The sequence below is a fragment of the Cottoperca gobio genome, chromosome 16 (assembly GCF_900634415.1).
Source record: "Cottoperca gobio chromosome 16, fCotGob3.1, whole genome shotgun sequence".
Classification (NCBI taxonomy): Eukaryota; Metazoa; Chordata; class Actinopteri; order Perciformes; family Bovichtidae; genus Cottoperca; species Cottoperca gobio.
Window position 1 is genome coordinate 14,092,116 of NC_041370.1, and position 13,793 is coordinate 14,105,908.

The 13,793-nt window shown below is 42.1% G+C and overlaps 1 protein-coding gene across 3 annotated transcripts in view; it reads left to right on the forward strand.

The window, feature by feature from the left end:
* The window catches only part of hivep3b (HIVEP zinc finger 3b), a 38,442-nt gene that overhangs the window by 9,822 nt on the left and 14,827 nt on the right, over positions 1-13,793 (forward strand). Inside the window, exon 2 of one of the 3 annotated variants that reach the window (XM_029450701.1) lies at positions 9,618-9,663. The exons of the other annotated variants lie outside the window; for them this stretch is intronic. The gene's annotated coding sequence lies outside the window, so the exon portion shown is untranslated. The remainder of the gene's footprint in view (positions 1-9,617; positions 9,664-13,793) is intronic. 3 annotated transcript variants of the gene reach the window in all.

Genomic DNA, 13,793 nt, shown 5'->3' on the forward strand with positions numbered 1-13,793 from the left:
GAGTCTTGCCAGATCACAATGAGCAGAGTGAACACTGTGGGCTGACAAGAATGGGTCTGCTAAGATCTGCCTAATGGGATTTTGTTGTGTTTGTGACAGTTTGTGGTTTTATGTGCATGTATATGTGTGTGTATGTATATAGGTGTGCCTGACCATAAACTCCAGGGAGTGTTCTTACTGGATATGAAATAGTCCCGATCAATGCTTCTTTCTCTCTATAATCACAAACCTCAGCTTGTGAACTCGCTCTTTACTGTACTTCCTTCACAATGATGCTTGTTAACTCTGATGGTATGCATTTTGAGTATATTTGTAGTCTGACTGCTTCAACGATGAAAGTTATCCTACTTGCCAGTCCTCAGATTACATTTTCTTGGTTTTTAGATTAGATTACCACTCTCACTGGAGGGAACGTCTTGCCATTTGTTTAAGTGTTGTGGGTTCAGGCTTATGACTGCCTCATCTGCTATTTAAATTGGCTATAAACACATTTCTATTCTTCCAGAAAGTTATGCTGTTAGTTTGTCAGGAAGTACCTGGCCTGCTGTAACTGTTTGATTCTTTCATCTGTTCACTGGTGACATTTGTACTATGAGCAGCTAGATTCCATCAATGTAATGATTTTAAATGGGGAAATCATACTGTGTATTGTTTTGCTTCATAATATTGAAGTTAAGAGCTTGATTGAAACCACTAGTTATTCTTAGTAATCAAACATTTACTGAAAAAACATTCAAACGTTAATTTAGCTGTTCTCAAAGTCTTGTGTTCTCAGGACTGTCTGGAGACCTGGGAAGCTTTGATTGTGTCTCAATCTACAGCTGCTGACCACAAACAGTCAGCTGACAAGCTTGTTAACCACGCACGTCGTCCAGGTTTCCCTTAACGATCAGCTCTCTAGGAAATGAATTAACTTCTAGTGACTTGTTGGTTATATCACTTATAGTGTGAGTATATAGTCAGTGTTTCAGAGATAAGACTGTTTATTGTGAAGGGGAAAAAGAAGAATGTAAACCCACAGGAAATCCTGAACAATGAATCACCTTTTTTTTTTAATGCGCTTCCACATATTTATTTTAATGGCTTGAAAGAAAATTGTGCTCCGACCTCAAAATAATATTACTTTGGCAAACATCAGTGTGGTTTCAATTACCCTTAGTCGGCTGGTATATCAGCAAAAAATAAATCAAGCACAATGTTTGAACACTTGAAAATGGAGTTACTCCCAGCAAACAGCAAACTGTACGATTGTGCAGTGTGTTTGAAAGGTTTGTGGTAAAAAGGGCAAATAACAAATACGTCAATTTAAATCCTTTCTCCAATTGGAGAATTACGATCGTGTTTTGACCGAGATCCATAACAGTGGTGCGTAGCTGAATCCTCTGTATCGGAGCGAACTTGACCGCGCTGACCAGGCAGTGAATTTAAAGCATGGAAACTACTTAAATCCACATCAACAAAAACTTAAACTTTGTTAGAAAATCTGTCCAGGCAGGCATAAAAGGGTGTTGCTTTCCCAAATATCTCCATGATACAAATGCAAAGAAATTTAAACATGTCAAATGTTACATTGTGGCTCTGTGCAACTTTTCACATTTAGTCTTTCCTTCCTTTAAAAGTAGTTTGCTTTCTGGTTAGAGGGGAAGTTTAATACCACTTTCACATGTAGCCATTAAATAGCATTAAATAAAAGACAGCAGTCAGCAGACATGTAACTTAGCGTAGCACAGAGACTGGAAACGGGGAAACAGCTAGCTGTGTATCAACACCTGACCTGTCCTGTTTTTAAATGAACAAATGAGAAATAATGTGTTAATTAGTGCGCTTCAGAGGCACTGGTGTGCATATTTTGTTACCATTTGACAAAGCCAGGCTAGCTGTTTGTGCTAAGCTAACTGACTGCCATCTTAAATGGATTAAATGGACATCTCATCTAACTCTCTGCCAGAATGTGAATAAGTGTATTTACAAAAATATTGATCTATTTCTTCAAGATTTCAAACTGAATTTTGATTGTTTCATAGCACCTTTTTTTTATGAAACTTAATGGTACACAAACCAAAAACTCTCCGTATCCCTACTCCATCACTTTGGTGCGTTCAGCTTGTTTGCTGCTTATCAAGCCATCCTGCGTAAAAAAAAAAAAAAAGCTTTCCTTCATGCCTGATGACTTTGCTTTTCTAAAACCAGGGCAACATACTATGTGAGGTGGCTTATTCAGACATACAACAGTGATATAAAGCAGTAGAAAAAATGGAAACCCTTTATTTTTCTCTATAAAATTGAAATGTAACATTAGTTCTTGAAGAGAAGATAACCTTGGTTGATAAGCAGCTCATAAATGCCTTTATGACATTGTGATAAAATTAGGTAATTTCAGGTTAGGGTAATATTAAATGAATAGGCATGTGGTGTCAGGTGTCAAATATGTTGGTTATTTGACAGCAGGTTCAAACAGGAATTACCAAATCCCTACTGATAATTGGAGCCAATTTGCTTCATGCCACTGCTTGACACCCAATCTGTATTCTGGTGTAGCCAAGGTTACAGTGAGACATCATGACAGAAAGCTCCTACAGTAACTATTGTCAGTTGGGAAACATTTTACAAGGTAACATAATGATCCAATGTGTGTATATCCATACAGGAAAGCCAGTGATGCCTGGCTTAGGGCATGTTCAGGGACAGTGCTGAACATGTATTGGATGACAAATCAGTCATACATAATCGGGCAAGAACTAACAGGAAATCAATGTATCCAGCCACCTATCCTACATCAATACAGTGTCTCACTTTCTCGCCATAAGCCTCCTCATCTAACTGTCTTTCTCTCTCTTTCTTTTCTGGCTGTGTCTCTGCAGTGTGCTTCTTTGAAAGCCACAGCATCTCTATTTTAAGGACGTCTTTGTTTTTCTGCTTTGTATTCAAATGATCAGGCTCACACAGGCAGGAGGATGCGGCTCTAAGGATGAGCAGGTTGGTGGGGAGAGGCGGGAAGAGAGAAGGAGGTGGCCGAGTCGGGTTTCTCCTAACCAGATCTTTACGAGGCGATGACAGCTGGAAGAATGCGCCGCTAATTCCCCTAACGGAGGTCACGTGACCCTCGGGGCTCGCTTACCTTCCAGAGCAATTTGAACAGTCTGGTTGGTCAGGGGGCGAGAACATTTTCATCTATAATGGGTGTGTCATATACTGTATATGATTTGATCTCATTCAGAAGCAGTGTGCAGGAATATGGGTTTGTCACCGTACCCTGGAACCAGACAGCGTGGCTGTGTGTGGCCTTCCCTAGTGGCCACACTAGACTGCACCTCCCAGCAACAATGAGTACAGCCAGTGACACATTTATGTCTCTCTGCTAACACAAACTGGGCCAGTTGGTTTGCAGAAGGGTAGGCCATGTTTAACTTAAGAAGGTGTCCCCTCATTTTTAATATTGGAACTTTTTTCGTCATAGCAGATAACTTCTTTTTACAGTAACTTGACTTCCTCTTCGTCAGAGTTTTGGTAAAGAAATTGGACGCCAGTGTTTGTTTGTCCCTGGCGCTTTGTTACTAAGCACCGTGCAGGTATTGACACTCATATTGACACCTTAATCCTTCTCGACGTTGTGTTTACAGTACAGTAAGGCTCTGTATCTTTAGCACGCTGTTGTTGACAACTGTTACTGTAAAGATAAGATCAGCGCAGTGAAAGCAGCATGATGATTTAACATGTTTGGTGAATCAAGCTGGATAAAGTATACATATGTGATGCTGATAAAACGGTGTATAAAATACCTATGTAACTTTGAAGCTACTTAAAGAGTCAGTTCCCCCAAATGATGGAGAAAAAGCTGAATTATTATCTATCCATGCAGAAAGTTTTGCTTATTTGTGTCAGAGGTTTTTATAAATAAAATAAGACGACTTTACTTTTTCAGAAACAATGTATTCATTATTTTGGATAATTTATAGAACATAGATTTGATGGACCAGACGCCACTAGAGATATGTTAGAACGTATGTTCTGGTGCAATTGAGCTTTTGAATTTATGTTCATAATTATTTTAGAGAAACACAGAAACCGACAGTATATGTATGCAGTAAGCAACCTTCAGCGCAGTTTATTGTTGACATGTATTATTTAGCTTCAGCTTTTCAATTCCACACATGCACACACACACACACACACACACACACACACACACACATTTACTAAGAGACTGTTTTAGCTGCACATGATTGTCGTGTGTGATTGACGAGCTGTCCCACTCAGCCCCGGAGCTGCAGTCTCAAGATATAAAGGCTGCACACCGCGTACACATTTGATAGCCTTTTATAAGATTGTCTCAGTTGGCAGATAAAGTCACTCACTACTGTAGGTCGGAGCCATGTACCGAAAAGACGAAATGACCATGTACAAGAGCTCCCTCTCTCCCTGAGCATTTGCACACATTGCTTTTCTCCTCTATCTTGTTATTCTCGGTCTCGCACTCCATCCCTCTCTCTCCCTAACACATGCACTCACACACACCTTCACTTTCAGAGAAACAAACACATAAGCAGACGGGCTGTGGCACATGGCGTTTGTGTATGCGCTTTGGGTTTGAAGGGCAGCTGACAAGTCGCTGATGCTTCAGGAGAGCCTCTGTTGACAGGCCACTAATGCAGCGTGGCACCGGGCAGAATGGGCAGCGGGGCCTCGCAGCGGAGAAGAGAGAACTGTAAACCAACACTTAGGCTGAATGGAGTTGTTTGTCACTGTGGGTAGCAATTACTTGGACTGGCCTGGCTTTCAGTAAACTCCCTGATCAGAAGGGTGCACCCTGTGCCAGGCCGAGAGAGAGAGAGAGAGAGAGAGAGAGAGAGAGAGAGAGAGAGAGATCCCAAGCCCGTGTTGATACATTCTGCGGCCTGGTCCTCGTGTTTAAACACACTCAGGCTGAGCTTCCACCTGTTGACTCTTCCCCGTGTTTGTGCAGGGACCGCTGTAAACACCAGCAGCTCAAATTTAACAGCTCGATTGAACATAGTCACAGGTTACAGAGATGTGCCGATAAGGCTTGGCGCCGGGTCACGCAGTGCTCGTTGTACCTGCTGCAGCTGCACACAGGATGCTGCTGAAAGAGGAACTAGCACAGGCTTTCCTATCACTGGGGAGGAATCCACATGGGTGACTTCATAGAAGAATAGATCATTTAAATGAAGACAAAAATATCTGCACTGAAATGACTGCTGTCATTTACCGGCATATAGAGGCAGATTTGCAATTCTGTGGTTCAGAAAAATACAGATATATGCTAATTATGTTATTATCGTTCGATAATAACAAAACTTTCTAACCTTAACCAACCAAAAAAGACTGAGGTTGAGCTTTATTTTTGTCCCTACTCCAATCACCTTAACTGAAGATGTTCGTCTGCCTCGAGCTATTCTTTTCTGTTGCACCATGACTTGAGAGAGCAAATACAAAGCAGCCGACTGTGAACGACGGGTACAATAAGCTGCGTGGGAGATTTTTCACTGTGATCTTGACATCCACGCATCACTGAAACTTGGGTGCAGGGAGGACAGCTTTTGAAAATGTCAGTTCCTCTTTCTATATTTATCACCCTCCCCCCCATCCGTACTTTGTCACTCTTTTATTTCATTTGCACACCACTCGTGGTACGTTTTGATGTCGGGTGTCGAGCTGTCCAAAGACAGATGATGTTTCTTTGACAGTATCTGTTTCACTTCTGTTACAGTAACTCCCTACGATGCCCTGGAGTCTGTTTGTTCACTGCTGCTATCCCTAATGTATTTGTTTCATCATATCAGAAGACCATTTTTCCTTTGAGGCAGTGAATCAAATCTAATGCTAAAGACTCAGAAAACTACTGTATAAACCATAATAGCTGGGTTTACACTACCGTCGCAAATTGCTAATGATATATCTGCTCTATATATGATATCATTTACCAATCAGGGACTTTACTCAGGGCCAGGATACTTTCCATAATCCCTGCCCACAGCAACCCTGGAGACATGATTTCCTGGTAGCCTTCCTCATAATATACATGAAGTTTACTTTGCTGCATATAAAGACAGTGGTGCTTATTAATGCTTCAGCACCATGGAAAAGAAAAGATAATGAGAGTGTGTTGCGAGGCTGAAATTGAGAACTAAATGGAGGGAGGGTGGCTACAAAGAGGGAATTGTGAATTTCTGTGTGTCTCAGAGACATAGAGGTAAATAGAGAAGAGACCCTCAAGATAAAAAAAAGACGCTGAGGAAGAAACAGAGGGTGGTCAGTCTTTCAGTGTTATACAGGATCAGATATCACATCTGCTGAGGATACATATCGATCGGCATTAACAAAAGACTAGCGTGCTTGACTCCATTAGCAGGGCCGGTTGGTTGTCTGCATAAGACCGATCTCCGCTAGCTGTAATATGTGTATGTTTTTGTGAAAATAGATATATATTTTTGAATATGACTAATCCAAAGATAAAAAAAACAAGTGTGCTGAAAGTTGGTTGCTATAAGATGTTTCTGCTGGTTTATTCTTTGATCAGATATTCCCTGATTTAAACCAAAACTGTTTTTCTTTCTTTTTTGATGTCCACTGTAAATTTGACAATGTATAATGCTAAATCAGTGGTGTACTATTTTAAACACGGTGGTGCTTACATGCTCATGTTAAACAGGTATAATGTTTACCGTGTTCAGTGTGTTAGCATAGCATATTGACATCTCTCACCGTTTTGCACGTCTAAAAGCAAGGATTTTGGTATCATAGGGATCATATTGACACCAGTATGACAAACATTTTGACATTCCTCCAGCTCTATGACATTAGTTGCACAATGCTCTCTTGTCTGCTCAATTACACACGCTCATAAGTGTCTTTACACTGTGTGCTGGTGCCATCCAGTCACGGTCTTTGCTTAAACTGAAAGCTGAAACTTTGGGAACTTTTATGTCAAATGTGATAAGTTTTATGATATTATATAGTCGAGGGTTGGAATGAAGCGATGACACAGCTACATTTACCCATTAATGACTTGGATTTAGTGGCTTAACATGCTGTTCCCAGAAGACTCAGCCCAATAGATGGATGTCTTCTTTTCCCCCGGTTTTATTTTTTTTAAATAAATGCAAACAGGTAGAGCAATACTGTGCAACAGTGGCTTCTATACACAAGGTGGCCTTCCTTTTTAAATGAGTTTTGTTTCTATCATAATACCACAGTCTTATGAACAGACATGGGTCAGTTTACTGCAAGACCACACGTCTGAAATAATCTGCCCTAAACAGAGACAACCCTCTCTGAATACTCCTGTTTTACTGCCTGTGACTACAGTTTATGGGTTGAAAGTCCAAAAATATGTCATCTGTATGGTTGTCTGTAAATGCGCAAACCACCCATTTGGTCTAAATTATAGTCTGTGGCTGCTCCAAAACAACATAGAGTTTCTTATAAAGCATGATGTGTGCATTTTAGGTGTTGCTTGCCTCTGCATTATATTGTATAGATGGGTGTGCTCATACATGTGAAATTGCCTCATGTGACCACACCACAGGGGAGCCCTTGTTTCCATTTACTGTAAATGAGCTTTGCATAATGTGAGTCTGACATGCTTGGGACCAGTAGGGTAGCACATGGTTAACATTTACTATAGCATCACGAAAACTTGCTTTAACACCTTCATGATCGATGCACTTCCATTTTTATTCCATTATTATATTCTCTGTTGTCGCTTGCAGGGTTGTTCAACTTAATACTGTACCTAGCAGCTCTCTCTAGTTCTGCGTGTGTCTGCAGCCCGGTCCCCGGCCTCGCTAATCGTTACGTCTGTGTAGAGCAACTTTCCTGTCAATCATCGCCACAGTGGCAGTTTTGTTCCCGGGCCCAACCTTCCCGTCAGAAGCCCTCAGTCTGAGGAACAGAGGACAAAGGGATGACGGATGGATGAAGGTCCCTCGCAGTGAAGTACAGTATAGAAGGTGCGGGCTGTAAAGGGTGACAATGAGCACATTCAGGCAGACACAATACAGAGCCTCGGCCAGCAAAGCCAGCAGCCTGTGAGAGAGTAGCCCAGCATCAGGCCAGCACAGTCCCCTACAGCAGTCAGCCAGCAGCCGCATGGAGCCAGGGGTAATCACCAAGTCCTGAACAACACTCCTATTGACTGGGACCAAATAAAGTAAGAGAGGAAACACAGAGCAGAGGAGAAAGGATAGGGGGACATGTGAACAACCCAGGAACAGCACTGGAGAAGAGGAGAGGGAAACAAAAATTAAGATGAGGTTGAAAATGAAAACAAAAACATAATCGATTTAGAGAGGGAGAGAAACATCTTTTCCTTGTTGATGCATCCCGTCATCTGGCTGTGAGTCCCACCAGGCCACCACGTGTTGCTGGCCTGTGAGGATCCATGTTCCTTCTGATCAGCAGCCCAGCCATCCGCTCGTTCTGTGCGCCGGCTCGTCGCTGTGTGAGTGTGTTTATTTTAGAGCGTGTGACTCACACTTCCTGTGCTCTGCCAGTGAGGCAAAGCTCTATGGAACAGCAGGACCTCCGTTCATTCTCAATTCTCTCTTTCTGTTTCTGTTTCTCTCTCTCTCTCTCTCTCTCTCTCTCTCTCTCTCTCTCTCTCTCTCTCTCTCTCTCTCTCGGGTTGCACTGCCGATAGGCCTAGCCCGAGTTCTGAGTAATGTAGGGACTTGCTTGAATGGATGCCACTCTGAAAATTAATTTGCAGATGCAGCACGGTGGCTGGAACTGGAGGATTTAAGTAAATGAGACATGTTCACGTAGGCAGATGGTTTGTTACTGAGGAAGAAGGCTGTTTTTTTTCACCCGCCACTACAATAAGATAACTTGGCTGATAAGGAGGTGATAATTGCAAGGAATCGCCCTCAGGGTTGTGTGTGTGACAGGGGAAAACCCAAACGTAAGACCTGTTTGTAATCCTATCCATCAGCTCCCATCCTCAATCTGTAGGTGCATGTTTTTGGTTGTCTCGTTTGTCGTGAACTTTTGTTGCAATCAAAAACGTGACAATTGATGCCATAACTGTTGTTTTCAGAGAGGATGGTGTGATTTATTTGGAGATGTTACTCATGCTACGAGAATATGAGTTGCTTTTAGTTTCTTCTTGCTACCGCATCTTCCTCCTCCTTCCCCCCCTTACATTTGTACAGTGAAAACATTCATTTACTGTCTTTCTCTCTCTCTCTCTTCTTTCAACATCTAGATATGATCGCGAATCTCTATTATCTATCTCTCCGAGTTTGGTTCGAAGAGCAGCAGAGAGAGAGTAGAGCTAGTGAGAAAGAGAGGTGGGAGAGCGAGCGAGGAGGCGGAGAGGCGGGGAAAGCGAGAGAGGAGAGAGAGAGCGGAGGCGAGAGAGAGAGATGCAGCTAAGCTCTACAGCTCGATCGTAGACTAAGATCGCTATATATCCATATATATTGCTCTTCTCTCTATCTCTCTTCTCTCTCTCTTCTCTCTCTCTCTCTCTCTCTCTCTCTCTCTCTCTCCTCTCTCTCTCCTCTCTCTCTCTCTCTCTCTCTCTCTCTCTTTGCAACACACCCACTCAAACAGTCATATCCGCTCTCACTCTCTGGCTCTCCCTGCTTGTCTCACAGTGCCTGTGAAGCGTCTCTGAGGGGGAAGACCAGACTGCTCTGTCAGGTAATTTAAACGGTCTGTTTCTCTCTGTCTCTCTGTCTCTCTCTCTCTCTCTCTCTCTCTCTCTCTCTCTCTCTCTCTCTCTCTCTCTCTCTCTCTCTCTCTCTCTCTCTCTCTTCTCTCTTTCTGTGCGCCCCTCCCCTCACTCCTTCTCTTCCTCTCTCTCTCTTCCTCTCTGTTTTAAATCCATCTCTGTCTTCCTCTCTCTCTTGCCTCAGTCTTTTCACTATTTCTCTCCTTATCATTACTTTACTTGTCAGCTATGGCAAATCAGTTATTCAGTTATTGCAGCTGTTCCACATTGGATCATTTGTTATTTCAAATGTGTCCAGTGTTTCCCAGTGTTTTGTACAGTAAGTTAAAGGATTTAAGTTTTTAATGTCAGAAACTCTTGTTCAATATCATATAAGGATTACAAATCACATATTTATTTAAAGTTATAAAGTTGCCTGAGGTTTCTCCCTATTTTTCATGAATTTCTGAGAATCTTATGAAATTTGATCCTTATCCGAATCGAGGTCTCTAAGGATAGAGCTCCTCTCCAATCAGAGATAAAGCTTTCTGAGACACATTGTGCACTATATCATTTCAATTGACGAACTAAGTGATATGAAAAAAAGATGATTTCCATCCGTGAAGGTCCTGGCCGCAAATAAAATGATGGAAAATCTGGCAACCTGCAATTTAGTCCCAAGTTGTGGTCAGCTTGTTTTTACAGTTGATTATATCACCCAAAAGAAGCTGCTGCCATTTGTATTATTAAAACTCTCAGCGCAATCTTGTCCCACAGCCGAGGTGTGCATTACCCGGCTCTATCGTGCCACTCATGTTTGATTTAAAGACCGGTATTGACCTGCAGTTCACTGGCTTGTGTTTAATCAAAGTGAACACTGCAACGGTTGTCAACTGCCAGTCTTATCAAAGCCCTGTGAAATCCTTTTCTACACTCTCTCGCCTCAGAGGTACAGCAATCCCGATGCATCCCGCACAGAGCTAAGAGTGAGTGAGTGAGAGCTCTGGTATGTGCTGTTTTTTCAGACGGCGTTCTCCTTAGCGAGTGGCTTCTACTGACAGCAGTGATATCCCTGGATGAGTGTGAGTGTTGGCCTTTGAGGTTTTACGCTCTCTCCAGCGTCTTCTGGGTTTATTTTCCGGGCATTTACTCTTTAACCAAACTGTTTCTCTCTGTGGTTTCTGTGATTGGTTAGTGTGACTGTGTAGGATTTGTTTGATTGGCAGCTCTGTTTTTGTTGGTGGTGAACCATTTACCTTATACTTAAAGAATGCTGCAGAGCCTCCTGTCCAGTATCAAATGTTGTGTTGCTTCATTGCGGTTCCTGCTGTCGCAGATTTATGTGATGCGAGGTCGACCTGTCGTCACTCGAAGGAGGTTAGATGTCAAGGGTCATGCCAGCTTGTCAATGCACGCTAAGGCCAAGCATTTCCCCTCTTCACTTCCTGCTGCCAGTGTGCGTCTGTAGTCAGAAAGGATGCTGGGAGATAAATTTAGACCTCCAGCTCGCTCTCCATCTGCCGTTGCTCAGAGTAGGCTGGTTTCCATGGGAACCTGCACCAGGCTACCGCCAGTAAGAGAGAATGGGGAGAGGTGTGTGTGTGTGTGTGTGTGTGTGTGTGTGTGTGTGTGTGTGTGTGTGTGTGTGTGTGTGTGTGTGTGTGTGTGTGTGTGTGTGTGTGTGTGTGTGTGTGTGTGTGTGTGTGTGTGTGTGTGTGTGTTTTTAAAGCACTTAAGAGGGTTTATCTTTTCTCAGGGCACAAGGTAATTTAATGTTTGGCCCATATTTTTCTCCGTCATTACCAGCTAAATGAATGCGACTGAGTATTGATGAGGACATGAACACAAACTCTGCCCGGCCGTACTCTCCTGTGCATGATAATGAAGTGTTAACTGTAAAACTGCTGCAAAGCTCCTGCGCTACTTATCGAGCAGGAGTTGAGCTAAAATGTTTGTTTTATGGGATTTCCAGTTTTAGGGGTAGAACTGTTGGACTTAATAGAGACAGCAGAGATGATAGAAGAAGGCAGTGTGTGAGACAGCATGTGGGTGGGTGTGTGTGGAGTGTGAGCTCCTCCATGTGTCAGGGCTCCCTCAGATACCTGCATCAGTGACTTTTTCTGCTGACAAAGCCCCCTTTGCATCGACACACATTCCTCACTCATTCTCTCCTCTCCGTGGACCAGTCGTTGTTCACATTTAGGTAGAGACACCAGAAACTAGTTCACACAATAAATCCCGGCACACGCCATGAGACTGCTCTGTGAAGCATCATACAGGACGATGGTTCATAAAAAACAAACCAGGGGGGTGGAATGCTCCTGTGTTGACAATATTTAATTTTGCGAACTGCTACAAATATTAGCTTTGTGGTTTTGATCTGATACTTCCAATCAAAAGCACATAACAGCGTTTAACAGCTGCATCAGAGTCTTCCCGCTCGCACCTAAAAATAGAGCAGAGCGAAGAACGCTCGTCGATAAGGTTAGACAAACTTACATAACCTGTGTGTTTTACCAGAGGTCTTATCATCATCGACTGATTTCTATTACTGTATAAGCCCATTAAAGTGCTGCATGTAATAGTCATCTCTTTGATGAAGTCATCTCTGTGGAATGAGGATGATGAGAAAGGAAAACCCCTCGTCAGACAGCAGGAGGATGAGAGTAGGTCACCTCAGGCCACTGCAGCTGACTGGCTGGTCACATGTGTCAGAGTAGATTCAGGGCTGCTGTGTGTTCGTGGCTCTGGGGAGAGTAGTACTGTACACTGTATGTGCGCTGTAGGGTGTGCGTGTGTGTTTTGGCTTAATGTAGACTAGACTCTGGCTTTCCTTTCTTCCTGGCAATGCCCTGACTGTGTGTTTCCCCCGCTCAGAGCTGGCAGTCTAGACTGCCATGAATAATGTAAGCAATGCTCTCCTCAACCTTAAAAACCTTCTAATCGCCCTGTTTAAGGTCCGCATCAACAGCTATGCCAACGATCATTAAACTTACACTCTGATAATCGGCTACATGAGCAAAGACATTTATTACAGGGGGGTTGAGGAGGAGAATTTGTCTTGCTCTTTGTGCTTTCCCTCCTGCTCAATCCTTCTAGTTTCTATGCACAGTATCTTCCTTATTTTTCTCCTACTTTGCAACCAGCCCCATACACATATCTTTTACCCCCCTCACTTTTATCTAATGTTTTTTTTGTCATCTACATTTTCTCTCTAAAATTTCAGTGTGTAAGGATCAACTCTCTTCAGTCAGGATCTGATGTATAACACCTTTGCAATCTCCAGTGATGGACAGTAACTATGTACATTTACTCAAGTACTGTGCTTAAGTCAAATGTTGAGGTACTTGTACTAAAGGACTTTTTTGTACTTTTTCCTGCTACTTTATACTTCTATTCCAATACAATTCAAGTAAATAACTTTTTATACCAGTACATTTATTTGATAACTTAAATTACGTCGAAGATTCAAATTAACTATACAAAATATATTCAACAAATAATTGATCAAGTATTATTTTGGGTTAAGTTAAACTTTATTGATCCCTTGGTAAAATTCACAAGGTACCCGGCAGTATATACAGTAAAATAATAATAATAATAATAAAAATGCTCCTCCTTTACCAGCTGCAACATTAAAGTGGTGAACACAATGCATCACTATGTACAATTCAGCATGACATCTGAAATAGGCAATTGTGGAGATTGAGTACTTTTACTTTTGTACTTTAAGTACATTTTGATGCTGATACTTTTGTACTTTTACTTAAGTAACATTTTTAATTATGGACTTCTACTTGTAACAAAGTATTTCAACACTGTGGTATTATTACTTTCACTTAAGGAAAATATCTGAGTACTTCTTCCACTGCTGGCAAGCTCCATTCCCTCGTTATCTAAGTAATCTGCATGTAACTCCAGAGAGTGTGTCTCTGTGGCTCAACAGCTCCATACAGAAAAGGCTGCCACTACACATACAAAAGTCTTCCTGTGCAACTGAAAAGGTGAAAGATGAGCAAATAAAAACTGAATGAAAGTGAATTATAATTGCTGTTGATTCGGTTTGTTGTTCTGCCTAATTGCTGTGTGTTGATGGTAAAACTCTGCTGTAATCAAAGAA